This window comes from Arachis hypogaea, chromosome 16 (assembly GCF_003086295.3).
Source record: "Arachis hypogaea cultivar Tifrunner chromosome 16, arahy.Tifrunner.gnm2.J5K5, whole genome shotgun sequence".
NCBI lineage: Eukaryota > Viridiplantae > Streptophyta > Magnoliopsida > Fabales > Fabaceae > Arachis > Arachis hypogaea.
The window spans coordinates 92,400,958-92,419,168 of record NC_092051.1 but is presented as its reverse complement, the minus strand read 5'-3'; the positions used below and the strand labels follow the sequence as shown (position 1 = coordinate 92,419,168).

Below are 18,211 nucleotides of genomic sequence, written 5' to 3'. Positions count from 1 at the left end.
TCTTCAATTCTCCACCCAAGATCCGAAGCAAGAAAATTAAAGAGTGCTGGGCAAGAACAAGGAAGAAGAGAGATCAATTTTCCTCCCCAATTCTCTTGAATTAAAATAACAATGCTAGAATGTAAAATGAGCTCTCTGCTGCAAGTATTGAAAAATTCTAAAAAGGAAGCTCCCCGAAAAACTTAAATCCTATGCTATTTATACACTTTCATCAAATGGTCTTCAAGCCTTCAATTGGGCCTTTGCTCTTGATGGAATTGGGTTGATAGAGGCCTTGGTTGATTGCTCTTGGAGTTTGGAGAAGAACCGAATTGAACCGGGTTTGGAATCATGAAAGCTTGAGTAAAAGTTTGAGTAAAAGTTTGAGGCAAACTTTTACTCCAACTTTTCACATCAGCCACCCTCTTTTGCTGATATCAACGTTGGGGCAAAAGTTTGGGGTCAAACTTTTGCTCCAACATTGGCCTCCCCTTGCACACTCATGGCGCCAACGTTTGCCAAAAAGTTAGAGGCAAACGTTGGCGCAAACTTTTTCTCTCCAGGGTGTGTTGTTCATGCGCCAACGTTTGCCAAAAAGTTAGGGGCTAACGTTGGCGCAAACTTTTGCTCTCTAGGGTGTTGATTTGTGATGCCAAAAGTTTGCCAAAAAGTTTGAGGCTAACTTTTGCTCCAGCTTTTTGCCCAAAAGTTTGCACAAAAGTTTGAGGCAAACTTTTGCTCCAGCTTTTTGTCCAAAAGTTTGCACAAAAGTTTGAGGCAAACTTTTGGTCCAGCTTTTTGCTCCCTGGTTCATTTTCACTTATTCCAAAAGTTTGAGCTAAAGTTTGAGGCAAACTTTTGCTCAAACTTTTTGTCCTCTCTTCCTCCTAACCATTCCTTCTTGCTTCAACCTTTCTCCAAGCTTTCTTTACCTATCATTAATCAACCAAACACATCAAAGCTATGCTCAAAATCATGAGATATTCATTCTTTCATAATATGTGACAATTATAGCATAAAACCTCATGAAATAGCATGAATTCATACATGGTTGATTAAATCAAAGGAAACATGAAAATCTACCCAATTGGCTTGCTTATGGCTCAAGAAAGTGCATAATTCAATTGAAAACAAAAGAAAAAGGCTAGTGAAACTAGGCTAAGATGACTCGTCATCAGTTACTCAGCTGGAGCTTTCATAGAAGGAGACATTCCCATTAAGGAAGAGAAGCCCATCACTAAGAAGAAGATGGAGCAAGAAAGAGAGCCCATTCATGGAGCTCAAGAGGCGTATGAAGCTCATCACCATGAGATCCCAGAGATGCCTCAAATGCACTTTCCTCCACAAAACTATTGGGAGCAAATCAACACCTCCCTAGGAGAATTGAGTTCCAATATGGGACAACTAAGGGTGGAACATCAAGAGCACTCCATCATCCTTCATGAAATAAGAGAAGATCAAAGAGCAATGAGGGAGGAGCAACAAAGACAAGGAAGAGACATAGAAGAGCTCAAGGACATCATTGGTTCCTCAAGAAGGAAACGCCACCATCACTAAGGTGGATTCATTCCTTGTTCTTATTTCTTCTGTTTTTCATTTTCTATGTTAAAGTGCTTATCCATGTTTGTGTCTTCATTACATGATCATTAGTAGTTAGTAACCATGTCTTAAAAGTTATGAATGTCCTATGAATCCATCACCTCTCTTAAATGAAAATTGTTTTATTTCAAAAGAACAAGAAGTACATGAGTTTCGAATTTATCCTTGAACTTAGTTTAATTATATTGATGTGGTGACAATGCTTCTTGTTTTCAGAATGAATGCTTGAACAGTGCATATGTCTTTTGAAGTTGTTGTTCAAGAATGTTAAATATGTTGGCTCTTGAAAGAGTGATGACTAGGAAACATGTTATTTGATAATCTGAAAAATGATAAAAATGATTCTTGAAGCAAGAAAAAGCAGCAAAGAACAAAGCTTGCAGAAAAAAAAATAGGCGAAAAAAAATAGAAAAAAAAAGAAGCAAGCAGAAAAAGCCAAAAGCTCTTAAAACCAAGAGGCAAGAGCAAAAAGCCAATAACCCTTAAAACCAAAAGGCAAGGGCAAATAAAAAGGATCCCAAGGCTTTGAGCATCAGTGGATAGGAGGGCCTAAAGGAATAAAATCCTGGTTTAAGCGGCTAAACCAAGCTGTCCCTAACCATGTGCTTGTGGCATGTAGGTGTCAAGTGAAAACTTGAGACTGAGCGGTTAAAGTCAAGGTCCAAAGCAAAAAAAAAAAGAGTGTGCTTAAGAACCCTGGACACCTCTAATTGGGGACTTTAGCAAAGCTGAGTCACAATCTGAAAAGGTTCACCCAATTATGTGTCTGTGGCTTTTATGTATCCGGTGGTAATACTGGAAAACAAAGTGCTTAGGGCCACGGCCAAGACTCATAAAGAAGATGTGTTCAAGAATCATCATACTGAACTAGGAGAATCAATAACACTATCTGAACTCTGAGTTCCTATAGATGCCAATCATTCTGAACCTCAATGGATAAAGTGAGATGCCAAAACTATTCAAGAGGCAAAAAGCTATAAGTCCCGCTCATTTGATTAGAGCTATGTTTCATTGATAGTTTGGAATTTATAGTATATTCTCTTCTTTTTATCCTATTTGATTTTCAGTTGCTTGGGGACAAGCAACAATTTAAGTTTGGTGTTGTGATGAGCGGATAATTTATACGCTTTTTGGCATTGTTTTTAGTATGTTTTTAGTAGGATCTAGTTACTTTTAGGGATGTTTTCATTAGTTTTTATGTTAAATTCACATTTCTGGACTTTACTATGAGTTTTTGTGTTTTTCTATGATTTCAGGTATTTTCTGGCTGAAATTGAGGGACTTGAGCAAAAATCAGATTCAGAGGTTGAAGAAGGACTGCTGATGCTGTTGGATTCTGACCTCCCTGCACGCAAAATGGATTTTCTGGAGCTATAGAACTCAAAATGGTGCGCTTCCAATTGCGTTGGAAAGTAGACATCCAGGGCTTTCCAGCAATATATAATACTCCATAATTTGGCCAAGTTTAGATGAGGCAAACTGGCGTTCAACGCCAGCCCTCTGCCCAATTCTGGCGTCCAGCGCCAGAAAAGGATAAAAAACCAGAGTTGAACGCCCAAACTGGCACAAAAACTGGCGTTCAACTCCAAGAAGGACCTCTACACGTGCAACACTCAAAGCTCAGCCCAAGCACACACCAAGTGGGCCCCGGAAGTGGATTTATGCATCAATTACTTACTTCTATAAACCCTAGTAGCTAGTTTATTATAAATAGGACATTTCACTATTGTATTAGAAATCTTTGGATGCCTGGTTCTTAGATCAGAGGGGCTGGCCATTCGGCCATGCCTGGACCTATCACTTATGTATTTTCAACGGTAGAGTTTCTGCACTCCATAGATTAAGGTGTGGAGCTCTGCTGTTCCTCAAAGATTAATGCAAAGTACTACTGTTTTCTATTCAATTCATCTTATTTCGCTTCTAAGATATTCATTCGCTCTTCAACCTGAATGTGATGAACGTGACAATCACCATCATTCCCTATGAACGCGTGCCTGACAACCACTTCCGTTCTACCTTCGACTGAATGATTATCTCTTAGATCTCTTAATCAGAATCTTCGTGGTGTAAGCTAGAATGATGGCGGCATTCAAGAGAACCCAGAAAGTCTAAACCTTGTTTGTGGTATTCCGAGTAGGATTCAATGATTGAATGACCGTGACGAGCTTCAAACTCGCGATTGCTGGGCGTAGTGACAGAACGCAAAAGGATAGTAAATCCTATTCCAGCATGATCGAGAACCGACAGATGAATAGCCGTGCCGTGACAGGGTGCGTTGACCATTTTCACTGAGAGGATAGGATGTAAACCATTGACAAGGGTGATGCCTCCAGACGATTAGCCGTGCCGTGACAGGGCATTTGGATTATTTTCCCGAGAGAAGACCGAAAGTAGCCATTGACAATGGTGATGCGTTACGTAAAGCCAGCCATGGAAAGGAGTAAGACTGATTGGATGAAGACAGCAGGAAAGCAGAGGTTCAGAGGAACGATTGCATCTCCATACGCTTATCTGAAATTCTCACTAATGAATTACATAAGTATTTCTATCCTTTATTATTTATCTTTTAATTATCTAATCAAATCACATTTGACCCTACCTGACTGAGATTTACAAGATGACCATAGCTTTCTTCAAGCCAACAATCTCTGTGGGATTCGACCCTTACTCACGTAAGGTATTACTTGGACGACCCAGTGCACTTGCTGGTTAGTTGTGCGAAGTTGTGAACCATGGTATTGGCATCATGTTTTTGGCGCCATTACCAGGGAAAGAAAGAGCGATGAATTTTACATAATTAAAGTGTAATCACAATTTCTGCGCACCACTTGTCACCTGCCATTAGAGCTTGAACACAAAGTATTCTGGGTTCTCAAGTTATTGAATTTTGATAGTGAAGCTGCTGGTGAAAGGAGGCTCTTGCAACTGCAAGAATTGGAAGAATTCAGATCCTAAGCCTATGAAAATGCCAAAATGTACAAAGAAAAGGCAAAGGAAAAACACAACCTCATGATGGCACCAAGAAGCTTTGAGGAAGGACAGGAAGTGCTAGTTTACAACTCCAAAATGAAACTTTTCCCTGGGAAATTAAGATCAATATGGTCTGGCCTTTCTTATCACCAAGGTTTCTCCTTATGTACATATAGAAATTATGGAAGAAAAATCACAGGAGACCTTCACTGTAAATGGACAAAGGCTCAAGCACTACTTGGGTGATGTGAAAGAAGGGCCTAAGACAAAATACAGACTCAACTGAAAGAGTTAATGGTCAAGCTAGAGACGTTAAAAGAGTGCTTGTTGGGAGGCAACCCAACCAAAGGTAATTCTCTTTTCATAACCTATTGATGCTAGGGCATTTTGGCCAGTTTCACTGACCTTTTCTTTATTGTTTTAGGGTAGTTTCATGCATTTTCTTAGGAATTAAGCAAGTTTTGGGTAGATAATCACTTACATCTTGATTCAAGCAAACATCATGAATTTGTACATCATTTTATGAGAATTATGCAGGAATTGAATGATAAAATAGATGATGCATGATATCATAACTTGGATTAGAGCTTTGTTGCATTGTATTTGCTTGATTTCAGGACAAAAGAAGCAAGGAAGAACCACATTAGCAGCCACTTTAATCTAATTAACGTGACCACTAACTTGGAATGGGCATACACTTGCAACGTTAGTGAGAAAAGTGATCCCCAATAATGCCTTCGAAACCATCATGGCCCACGATTGCCAGGTTAACTATATTAACGTGGTAGTTAACGTGGAGAAAAAGGAAGCTCCACCGTTAGTGGTAAAAGTGAATACCACTAACGCTCCCAATTGGCAATTTGCTACGTTAAGAGTCACGTTAACTCAGTTAACATAAACTCTAACGTGGAAAGGAAAGACAATGCCAACGTTAGTAACACTCACCTTTGTCACTAACGTTGGACTAAGCCCAATTGGCTACGTTAAGAGTCACGTTAACTACATTAACGTAAACTCTAACGTGGGAAAAACAAGGAATCACCAACGTTAGTGACACTCACCTGTGTCACTAACGTTGGAACAAGCCACTATGAGCCACGTTAGTTGCCACGTTAATTACATTAACGTGGAAGTTAACGTGGAGGAAAGAACTGATGAGCCAACGTTACTGACACTCACCTTTGTCACTAACGTTGGAGAAGGCAATCACCACCACGTTAAGATAATTAACGTAGGGCACTAACGTGAGAAGGGGTGTTTGGAGCGTTAGTGACAAAGGTAAGTGTCACTAACGCTCTCAAAGTTGAGGCATACCCACGTTAAGAGTCACGTTAGCTACACTAACGTGGACTCTAACGTAGGGAAGAAGGGGCTAAGGGCAAAGTTATTGGCAAAGGTAAACGCAAATAACGCTCGCGATGGATCAAGAGGCAACATTAGTGGTCACGTTAGTGCCACTAAGGTTGAAGTTAACGTAACTCATCTTGGGCTAGGAACGTTAGTGCAAAAGGTGATTGTCACTAATGTTCTCGAACCCACATTTTCACTTAACGTTAACGCCACTAACGTCCTAGCCAAAGTCCATGCCTACTTCACACTTTCTCTGCAAGTAAAGCTGAGCCCACTGAAGATTCAAAACTGCTTCAACTCAAGATTCAAAGGCCCATATCCAAGACTTGAAGAGCCAACTGGAAGATCAGAAGAGTAGTATATATAGGAGTAGTTTTGAACTAGAGAGGAGCTTTTGGATTGAGAGGACTACTCTCCGTATAATTTTACTTTCTCTGCAACTTCTAGTTTTACTTCAGAATGTACTCTCCATCTTTGCTTTCCATTCCCAGAGCCATGAACAACTAAACCCCTTTCATTGGGTTAGGGAGCTCTGTTGTAATTTGATGGATCAATAATAGCTTTCATTATTCTTCTTCTTTCTTTTCTCTTGATTTTACTTGAAAGCTTTCAATCTTCATCCAATTGGATAGTTGTCTTGGAAAAGAAACTATTCATACTTGGATCTCTGCTGAACCTTGGAAGAGGAATGAAGAGATCATGCTAGAAATGCTTTCTCATGTTGGACCAAATTGGGGTTTGGGCAGATATGGTGACATATAATTCTCTCAATACTTTGATTTGGAAATACATGTGGTATAATCAGTGACCACACTTCATCTCTTCTCGTGAGCAATTAGACCAAGGAATTGGCTATTGATCAAGATCTGAGAGATTGATTTACCAAGGAATTAGAATTCAATCACTTAAGATTGCCAAGGAGATCAATGAATGCATTGATTGAGGAAGAGATGAAAATGAACTTGATCCGGAGAATGCAACATCTCCTAAACCTAATGAATTCCCCATTTCTGATCTTACCCATTCTCTTTAGTTTCTGCCATTTACTTTCATGCTGAACTCCCTTTCCCCATTTAAGATTCTGTAATTTACTTTCCGTCATTTATTTTCAGCTCTTTATTTCCAGCATTTACATTTTCTGCTATTTACTTTTCCGCCATTTAATTTCCTGCAACTCTCAAACCAAATTCTGCTTAGCTCAACTAGAACATTCCTCCAATTAAAGTTGCCTAACCAATCAATCCCTGTGGGATTCGACCTCACTCTATTGTGAGTTTTTACTTGACGACAATTCCATGCATCAATTTTATGGCACCGTTGTCGGGGATTGATTTTGCATCAACAATGATTAAATTGGTGGATAACTAGGTTGAGCATTTTTTTATTTTGTTTGATTTCATTTGAGTAATTCACTTTCAGTTTAGCTATTTTCTTCCTTTTCCCCTACGTTTTTTTTTAGTTATTTACAATTCAGTTTACTAACCCACTAACTGTTTGATATATTACACCACTCACACTAACAATATTTCTAACAAGAATACTCTCTGCATCTACCCCCTTCTTCCTTTTCCCCTATTTTTTTAGTTGTTTACAATTCAGTCCACTAACCCACTAACTGTTTGATATATTACATCACTCACACTAACAGCAATTCTAACAGAAACACTTTCTGCATCTATTTCCTTACTTGTGCCTTGTTGGTTGTATGACAGGGAGAAGAAGTGGGGCTTCAACTTCCTTTGATTCTGAACCTGAGAGGACCTTCCTTAGATTAAGGAGGGAAGCAAGAGGAAAGAGAGTAGTTGGTACGGAGGAAGAAGAGGAGTATTTTGAACCAGACATGGATGAGAATATGGAGAACCATCATGAAGAAGAGGCTCACAACCATGGCAGAGAAGGCCCAGTGCATCATGCTGGGCAAGAGAGAAGAGTTCTAGGATCCTACATTAATCCAAACCCAGGAAACTGTGGAAGTATCATCCAAAAGCCAACCATACATGCCAACAACTTTGAACTAAAGCCACAGCTCATCACCCTTGTTCAGAACAACTGTTCATTCGGAGGAAGTGTTCAAGAAGATCCCAATCAACATCTAACCACCTTCTTGAGGATATGTGACACTGTGAAGTCTAATGGTGTTCATCCTGACACCTACAGACTACTTCTATTCCCCATCTCATAAAAGGACAATGCATCTAAATGGCTGGAATCCTTCCCGAAGGAGAGCTTAACAACCTGGGAAGATGTGGTAAACAAATTCTTGGCGAGATTCTATCCTCCTCAAAGAATCAACAGGTTGAGAGCTGAGGTTCAAACATTCAGGCAGCAAGATGGTGAGACTCTATCTGAAGCATGGGAGAGGTTTAAAGACTTGACAAGAAGGTGCCCGCTAGATATGTTCAATGAATGGGTGCAGTTGCACATTTTCTATGAAGATCTTTCTTATGAATCAAAGAAGGCAGTAGACCACTGAGCCATGCGACCGCGTCACTTCTCGCTGGTTATCTCCTCAATTTCTTGTGTTCCTTCTATTTTTGCTAGCTTCCTTTCCAATCTCCAACTCATTTATGCCCTGTAAAGTCTGAAACACTCAACACACAAATCACGGCATCAAATGGAATAAAGGAGAATTAAAAATAAATAATTAAAGTCTCTAGGAAACAGTTTTCAAATATGTAATAAATTCAGGAAGGAAATCTAAATGCATGCTGATTTAATGAATAAGTGGGTAAAGATCATGATAAAACCACACAATTAAACACAATATAAACCATAAAATAGTGGTTTATCAACCATTCATCCGGGGGATCTCTGAAAAAGAAGAAGACCATTGAATAAGCCATAGATGTCATTGAGACTGTAGCTGAGAATGACTACTTCTATGCTTCTGAAAGAGGAAACACTAGAGGAGTGATGGAGCTAAACAATGTGGATGAACTGCTAGCTCAAAATAAGATGATTACCAAGCAATTGGCTGACCTCACCAAGAAGATGGAGAGGAATCAAGTAGCTGCAATCACCTCTTCAGCAGCAACTCAAGAAGGAGTGAATCAAGAAGCAGAGGGTAGTCAGGAGTAAGCCAACTACATTGGAAATTCGCCTAGGCAGAACCATGACCCATACTCCAAAACGTATAATCCTGGCTGGAGGAACCACCCAAACTTTAGGTGGGGAAATCAGCAAGACTAAGGCCAAGATCAAAGATGCCACAACCCAACAACAATGCAACTCACCAACATCTCACACAGAGATCATATCAGCACTCACCTAACAACACATCTCAACATCCATACCAAAGCCAAAATAGCCTTTCTCATCCCTCCAATCTCAACTCTCCATCATCGGAAGAAAGACTATCAAGGATTGAGACTCTACTTGAAGGCATATGTAAGGAAATCCAAGATAACAAGGTGTTCAAGGAGGAGGTGCGAGCCAATATCAAGAACCAGGGAGACACCATCAAGAGGCTGGAGTTTCAAGTAGGATACCTCTCTGAGAAGATTCCCAAACCTACTGATAGCTTCCCAAGTGACACAGAGAAGAACCCGAGAGGTGAAGCAAAGAACGTTAGATGGGAAAATTGCAAGATGGTCACTATAAGTGATAAGGGTACAGAGGAAGAGCTAAACAAACATTTAAAACAACCTGGAGATACCTCAGTAGAGACACAAGAAGAGGATCACCAAGAACCCACACTTACACAGAAGGAGCTTGATGAGCGGATAATTTATACGCTTTTTGGCATTGTTTTTAGTATGTTTTTAGTAGAATCTAGTTACTTTTAGGGATGTTTTCATTAGTTTTTATGTTAAATTCACATTTATGGACTTTACTATGAGTTTGTGTGTTTTTCTATGATTTCAGGTATTTTCTGGCTGAAATTGAGGGACTTGAGCAACAATCAGATTCAGAGGTTGAAGAAGGACTACTGATGCTGTTAGATTCTGACCTCCCTGCACTCAAAGTAGATTTTCTGGAGCTACAGAACTCAAAATGGCGCGCTTCCAATTGCGTTGGAAAGTAGACATCCAGGGCGTTCCAGCAATATATAATAGTCTGTACTTTGGCCGAGTTTAGACAACGTAAAAGGGCGTTGAACGCCAGTTCTATGCTGCTGTCTGGAGTTAAACGCCAGAAACAAGTCACAAACCAGAGTTGAACGCCAGAAATACGTTACAACCTGGCGTTCAACTCCAGAAAGAGCCTCTGCACGTGTAACATTCAAGCCCAGCCCAAGCACACACCAAGTGGGCCCCAGAAGTGGATTTATGCATCAATTACTTACTTCTGTAAACCCTAGTAGCTAGTTTATTATAAATAGGACTTTTTACTATTGTATTAGACATCTTTGGACGCCTAGTTCTTAGATCATGGGGGCTGGCCATTTGGCCATGCCTGGACCTTTCACTTATGTATTTTCATACGGTAGAGTTTCTGCACTCCATAGATTAAGGTGTGGAGCTCTGCTGTTCCTCAAAGATTAATGCAAAGTACTACTGTTTTCTATTCAATTCAACTTATTCCGCTTCTAAGATATTCATTCGCACTTCAACCTGAATGTGATGAACGTGACAATCATCATCATTCCCCATGAACGCGTGCCTGACAACCACTTCCGTTCTACCTTAGATTGAATGAGTATCTCTTGGATCTCTTAATCAGAATCTTCGTGGTATAAGCTAGATTGATGGCGGCATTCATGAGAGTCCGAAAAGTCTAAACCTTGTTTGTGGTATTCAGAGTAGGACTCTGGGATTGATTGACTGTGACGAACTTCAAACTCGTGAGTGCTGGGCGTAGTGACAGACGCAAAAGGAGGGTGAATCCTATTCTAGCATGATCGAGAACCTCAGATGATTAGCCGTGCTGTGACAGAGCATTTGGACCATTTTCACAAGAGGATAGGATGCAGCCATTGGCAAGGGTGACGCCTCCAGACGATTAGCCATGCAGTGACAGTGCATCGAACTATTTTCCAGAGAGGATCAAAAGTAGCCATTGACAACGGTGATGTCCTTACATAAAGCCAGCCATAGAAAGGAGTAAGACTGATTGGATGAAGACAGTAGGAAAGCAGAGGTTTAGAGGGACGAAAGCATCTCCATGCATTTATCTGAAATTCTCACCAAGGATTTACATAAGTATTTCTATCCCTGTTTTATTATTAATATTCGAAAACTCCATAACCATTCTATATCCGCCTGATTGAGATTCACAAGATGACCATAGCTTGCTTCATACCAACAATCTCCGTGGGATCGACCCTTACTCGCGTAAGGTTTATTACTTGGACGACCCAGTGCACTTGCTGGTTAGTTGTGCGAAGTTGTGATAAAAAGTTGAGATTACAATTGAGCGTATCATATTGATGGCGCCATTGATGATCACAATTTCGTGCACCAAGTTTTTGGCGCCGTTGCCGGGGATTGTTCGAGTTTGGACAACTGACGGTTCATCTTTTTGCTCAGATTGGGTAACTTTCTTTTCGTTTTCTTTTCAAAAAGTTTTCAAAAAATTTTTGAAAAATCTTTCAAAAATTTTCTCCCTTGTTTTCGAAAAAAAATTTCAAAATAAAAATGTTTTCAAAAATATATTTTTCTTCAGAATTTTTAAGAATGAATTCTAGTGTTTCATGAAGCATGTTGAAGCCTGGCTGGCTGTAAAGCCATATCTGATTCTTCTGGATAGGGTATGTCAGGCGTGTCATGTCTGAGTTACATACTAAAGCTTGGCTAGCTATTAAGCCATGCCTGACCCTTTCATTGGAGCTTTAGATTAAAGAGCATAAGATTCTTGGAATTCATATTAAAAATTTTGGAATCCTTATTTTTCTTTTTCAAATGATTTTCGAAAAAATTAAAAGAAAATACAAAAAAATTTTAAAATCATAAAAATAAAAAAATGATTTCATGTTTCTTGTTTGAGTCTTGAGTCAGATTTTAAAGTTTGGTGTCAATTGCATGTTCATCTTGCATTTTTCGAAAAAAAACTCATGCATTCATAGTGTTCTCCATGATATTCAAGTTGTTCTTGGTAAGTCTTCTTGTTTGATCTTGATGTTTTCTTGTTTTGCATCTTTTCTTGTTTTTCATGTGCATTTTTGCATTCATAGTGTCTGAACATGAAAGATTTCTAAGTTTGCTGTCTTGCATGTTTTCTTTGCATATAAAATTTTCAAAAATATATTCTTGATGTTCATCATGATCTTCAAAGTGTTCTTGGTGTTCATCTTAACATTCATAGCATTCTTGCATGCATTCATTGTTTTGATCTAAAAATTTCCATGCATTGAACATTTTTAGTGTTTTTCTCTCTCATCATAAAAATTCAAAAAAAAGTCAAAAAAAAAAATATCTTTCCCTCTTTCTCTCTTAAAATTTCGAAAATTAGATTTGACTTTTTCAAAACTGTTTAAAATTTAGTTGTTTCTTATGAGTCAAATCAAATTTTCAATTTAAAAATCTTATCTTTTTCAAAATCTTTTTCAAAAATCAAATCTTTCTCATTTTTCTTATTTTTGAAAATTTTAAAAATATTTTTCAAAAATCTTTTTCTTATCTTTATCTCATAATTTTCGAAAATAACATCATCAATTAATGTTTTGATTCAAAAATTTCAAGTTTGTTACTAACTTGTTAAGAAAGATTCAAACTTTGAGTTCTAGAATCATATCTTGTGATTTCTTGTGAATCAAGTCATTAATTGTGATTTTAAAAATCAAATCTTTTTCAAAACTAATTTCAATCATATCTTTTCAAAAATATCTCCTTATCTTATCTTTTTCAAAATTTGATTTTAAAATATTCTTTCTAACTTCTTATCCTCTTATCTCTTCAAAATTGATTTTCAAATTTGTTTCAACTAACTAACTAACTTTTTGTTTGTTTCTTATCTTTTTCAAAACTACCTAACTAACTCCCTCACACTCTAATTTTCGAAAATATCTTCCCTCTTTTTCAAAATTTCTTTTTAATTAACTAATTATTTTAATTTTTTATTCTAATTTTCGAAAATTACTAACCTTTTTCAAAAACTATTTTCGAAAATCAATAACTCTTTTTCAAAAATTATTTTCGAAAATTCTCCCTCTCTCTCATCTCCTTCTATTTATTTATTTATCTACTCACACAAGGACCTCTATACTGTGGTAAAAAGGATCCCTATTATTATTATTATTTTTCTGTCCCTCTTTTTCATATGAGCAGGAGCAAAGACAAGAATATTCTTGTTGAAGCAGATCCAGAACCTGAAAGGACTCTAAAAAGGAAACTAAGAGAAGCTAAAATACAACAGTCCAAAGACAACCTTTCAGAAACTTTCGAACAAGAAGAGAAGATGGCAGCCGAAAATAATAATAATGCAAGGAGGATGCTTGGTGACTTTACTGCACCTAATTCCAATTTACATGGTAGAAGCATCTCCATTCCTGCCATTGGAGCAAACAATTTTGAGCTGAAGCCTCAATTAGTTTCTCTGATGCAGCAAAACTGCAAGTTTCATGGACTTCCATCTGAAGATCCTTTTCAGTTCTTAACTGAATTCTTGCAAATATGTGATACTATTATGACAAATGGAGTAGATCCTGAAGTCTACAGGCTCATGCTTTTTCCTTTTGCTGTAAGAGACAGAGCTAGAGTATGGTTGGACTCTCAACCTAAGGATAGCCTGAACTCTTGGGATAAGCTGGTCAAGGCTTTCTTAGCCAAGTTCTTTCCTCCTCAAAAGCTGAGTAAGCTTAGAGTGGATGTTCAGACCTTCAGACAGAAAGAAGGTGAATCCCTCTATGAAGCTTGGAAGAGATACAAAGAACTGACCAAAAAGTGTCCTTCTAACATGCTTTCAGAATGGACCATCCTGGATATATTATATGATGGTCTTTCTGAATTAGCTAAAATGTCATTGGACACCTCTGCAGGTGGATCCATTCACCTAAAGAAAATGCCTGCAGAAGCTCAAGAACTCATTGACATGGTTGCTAATAACCAGTTCATGTACACTTCTGAGAGGAATCCTGTGAGTAATGGGACGCCTATGAAGAAAGGAGTTCTTGAAATTGATACTCTGAATGCCATATTGGCTCAGAGTAAAATATTGACTCAGCAAGTCAATATGATTTCTCAGAGTCTGAATAGAATGCAAGCTGCATCCAACAGTACTCAAGAGGCATCTTCTGAAGAAGAAGCTTATGATCCTGAAAACCCTGCAATAGCAGAGGTAAATTATATGGGTGAACCTTATGGAAACACATATAATTCATCATGGAGAAATCATCCAAATTTCTCATGGAAGGATCAACAAAAGCCTCAACAAGGCTTTAATAATGGTGGAAGAAATAGGTTTAACAATAGTAAACCTTTTCCATCATCCACTCAGCAACAGACAGAGAACTCTAAACAAAATACCTCTAATTTAGCAAACTTAGTCTCTGATCTATCTAAGGCCACTGTGAGTTTCATGAATGAAACAAGGTCATCCATTAGAAATTTGGAGGCACAAGTGGGCCAGCTGAGTAAAAGGATCACTGAAATCCCTCCTAGTACTCTCCCAAGCAATACAGAAGAAAATCCAAAAGGAGAGTGGAAGGCCATTGAATTAATTACCATGGCCGAACCTGTGAAGGAAGGAAAGGACGTGAATCCCAAGGAGGAAGACCTCCTGGGACGTCCAGTGATCAATAAGGAGCTTCCCTTTGAGGAACCAAAGGAATCTGAGACTCATCTAAAGACCATAGAGATTCCATTAAACCTCCTTATGCCATTCATGAGCTCTGATGAGTATTCCTCTTCTGAAGAGAATGAGGATGTTACTGAAGAGCAAGCTGCCAAGTTTCTTGGTGCAATCATGAAGCTGAATGCCAAATTATTTGGTATTGAAACTTGGGAAGATGAACCTACCTTGTTCACCAATGAACTAAGTGATCTGGATCAACTGACATTGCCTTAGAAGAAACAGGATCCTGGAAAGTTCGTAATACCTTGTACCATAGGCAACATGATCTTTGAAAAGGCTCTGTGTGACCTTGGTTCAGGGATAAACCTCTTGCCCCTCTCTGTAATAGAGAAACTGGGAATCTTTGGGGTGCAAGCCACTAAAATCTCATTAGAGATGGCAGACAATTCAAGAAAATAGGCTTATGGACAAGTAGAGGACGTGTTAGTAAAGGTTGAAGGCCTTTACATCCCTGCTGATTTCATAGTCCTAGATACTGGGAAGGATGAGGATGAATTCATCATCCTTGGAAGACCCTTCCTAGCCACAGCAAGAGCTGTGATTGATGTGGACAGAGGAGAATTGATCCTTCAATTAAATGTGGACAACCTTGTGTTTAAAACTCAAGGATCTCTCTCTGTACCCATGGAGAGGAAGCACAGTAAGCTTTGATGACAAGTCATCTTAGCCTAGTTTCACTAGTTTTTTTTCTTTGTTTTCATTTAGTTTTATGCACTTTCTTAAGCCACAAGTAAGCCAATTGGGTGGAATTTCATGTTTCCTTAGATTCAATCAACTATGGATGAATTGATGCATTTTCATGAGTTTTATGCCATAATTACTTATATGACAAGAAAAAGAATAACTCTCATGATTAGAGCATAGCTTTGATGCAAATGTTGGTTGATGATAGGTGGAATAAAGCTTGGAAGAAGGTTGCAAGAATGGCTTGAAAAGAGGGATTCACGTTTGAGCTAACGTTTGCCTCAAACGTTAACTCAAACGTGAGAAGCAGATGAAGAACACCCTGGAGAAGAGCCAACGTTTGAGCCAACGTTTGACCTCAAACGTTGAGGAAAACGTTGGCTGGAGAAGAAGCTCTTAGAAGGCAACGTTTGCGCCAATGTTTGCCTCAAATGTGAGGTTAAACGTTGGTGCCTAAAAGGAAGAAAAATGGCACTCCTGGAAGGGCAACGTTTGCGCCAACGTTTGCCTCAAACGTGAGGTCAAACGTTGGTTCCTAAAAGAGGAGAGTTGGAGCTTCTGGGCAGCAACGTTTAAGCCAACATTTGCCTCAAACGTGAGGTCAAACGTTGGCTACATTTTGGCAAGAAAGAGCATGGAAGAGCACCCCTGATTGATGAGTTAGATGAGCCACGTTTGCACCAACGTTTGCCTCAAACGTTGGGCCAAACGTTGGCCAAAAAGAGAGCTTGGGGTGATCCACGTTTGAGCTCACGTTTGACCCTAAATGTTGAGCCAAACGTGGAGGACAGCAAATGGACTTGGCTGCATAATTTGACACAAGTGACGTTTGAGTCAACGTTTGCCTCAAACGTTGGCTCAAACGTGAATGGTTCATGGCCCGGTTCACTAATGGATTTCTTCCCAACACCAAGAGCAATCAACGGAGGCTGCTATCAACCCAATTCCATCAAGACTAAAGGCCCAATTCAAGGCTTAATGATCATTTGAAGAAAGTGTATAAATAGCTTAGGATTTGAAGTTTTAGAGAGTTTTTTTTGAGTTTTTTTCGTTTTAGAGTTTTCTTTAAGAGTGTTCATAGTATTCACAGTAGAGAACTGGTGGTTTTTGAGCTATTTGGAGATTTAGAGTCTTGGGTGTTGAAGAATTGAGGAAATTCTGTCTCAATCTCACCTTGAGATCTCTTTTTGTTTCTTTCACTGCACCATTGGAGAATTGAGATTTGAATCCAAGTTTTCCTCTGTTTTGATTTTTAATCTCTTGCAATTGAATTCTAAATTTGGATCTAAGAAGACAGTGAGATCTAGACTTGGTTATCTAGTCTCTTGAGTCCTGAGATCTACATCTTTCAATTTCAATTTCCTTGTTACATTGCTACACCAAGTTTATTTTCATTTGCATTTAAGATCCGGTTCAATTAGATCCAACTTCTACGTTTCTGTTTGTTGAGATTTACTGCTCTCTTGTTTAATTTTTTCAATCCCACATCCCTGATCCTTTTATAATTCAAGCAATTTACATTTCTTGCACTTTAAGATTTAGCCATTTACATTTCTTGCAATCTAAGTCTCTGCAATTTACATTACTTGTTCTTTAAGATTCAGCTTATTTACTTTCTTTGCTCTTTAATTTCTTGCAATCTATCCCTCTCCCTTTACATTTCAAGCAATTTAGTTTCTGCAATCACAAATCACTCAACTCAACACTTGATTCGCTAGACTAAATTAACCACTAAACTGAAATTGCTCAATCCTTCAATCCCTGTGGGATCAACCTCACTCCCGTGAGTTATTATTACTTGATGCGACCCGGTGCACTTGCCGGTGAGTTTTGTGTCGGATCGTTTTCCGCACATCAAGCTTCTCTTATTGCAGAGTCAACCAGAGCCCCCACAGTCAAACTCTAAGTTTGGTGATGGGAGGCCACAACCAAACTCTAAGTTTGGTGTTAAACTCCCATATCCAAACTCTAAGTTTGGTGTTGGGAAGTCTCAACAATGCTCTGAACATCTGTGAGGCTCTTTGAGAGCCCACTGTCAAGCTATTGACATTAAAGAAGCGCTTGTTGGGAGGCAACCCAATTTTTATTTATCTAATTCTATTTTTCTTGTTCTTTCATGTTTTATTAGGTCCATGATCATGTGGAGTCACAAAATAAACATAAAAATTGAAAACAGAATCAAAAACAGCAGAAGAAAAATCACACCCTGGAGGAAGACCTTACTGGCGTTTAAACGCCAGTAAGAAGCATCTGGCTGGCGTTCAATGCCAGAACAGAGCATGGTTCTGGCGTTGAACGCCTAAAATAGGTAGCATCTGGGCGTTTGAACGCCAGAATTGCACCCTGGAGAAGAGCTGGCGCTGAACGTCCAGAACAAGCTTGGTTCTGGCGTTCAACGCTAGAAATGGGCAACAAATGGGCGTTCAACGCCCAGAACAAGCACCAATCTGGCGCTGAACGCCCAGAGTTGTGTGCAAGGGCATTTTGCATGCCTAATTTGGTGCAAGGTTGTAAATCCTTGAACACCTCAGGATCTGTGGACCCCACAGGATCCCCACCTACCTCCACTCACTTCTTCTCACCCCTCTTTCACACAATCCCATAAACACTCTTTCCCAAAACTCTTCACCAATCACCTCAATCTCTCTTCCCTATCACCACTACACCACTCACATCCATCCACTCTTCCCCATAAACCTACCTCATAAAAACCACCTACCTTTAAAATTCAAAATCAATTTCCCACCCAAACCCACCCTATATGGCCGAAACCTTACCCCCCCTCACTTCCCTATATATAGCCCTCTATTCCTCCTCATTTTCACACAACACAACCCTCTCTTTCCCTTCTTGGCCGAAACACATCTCCCTCTCCCTCTCCTCCATTTCTTCTTCTTCT

At 39.0% G+C, this 18,211-nt stretch overlaps 2 non-coding genes across 2 annotated transcripts; both read right to left on the bottom strand.

Annotated features, from left to right (window-relative positions):
- Positions 1–8,191: 8,191 nt before the first annotated feature.
- LOC112761211 (small nucleolar RNA R71) lies at positions 8,192–8,298 on the bottom strand. The gene has a single exon (XR_003181617.1). It is a non-coding gene; the product is annotated as a small nucleolar RNA R71 (small nucleolar RNA).
- Positions 8,299–13,629: 5,331 nt separating this feature from the next.
- Positions 13,630–13,737, bottom strand: LOC112760686 (small nucleolar RNA R71). The gene has a single exon (XR_003181115.1). It is a non-coding gene; the product is annotated as a small nucleolar RNA R71 (small nucleolar RNA).
- Between the last annotated feature and the right edge of the window lie 4,474 nt (positions 13,738–18,211).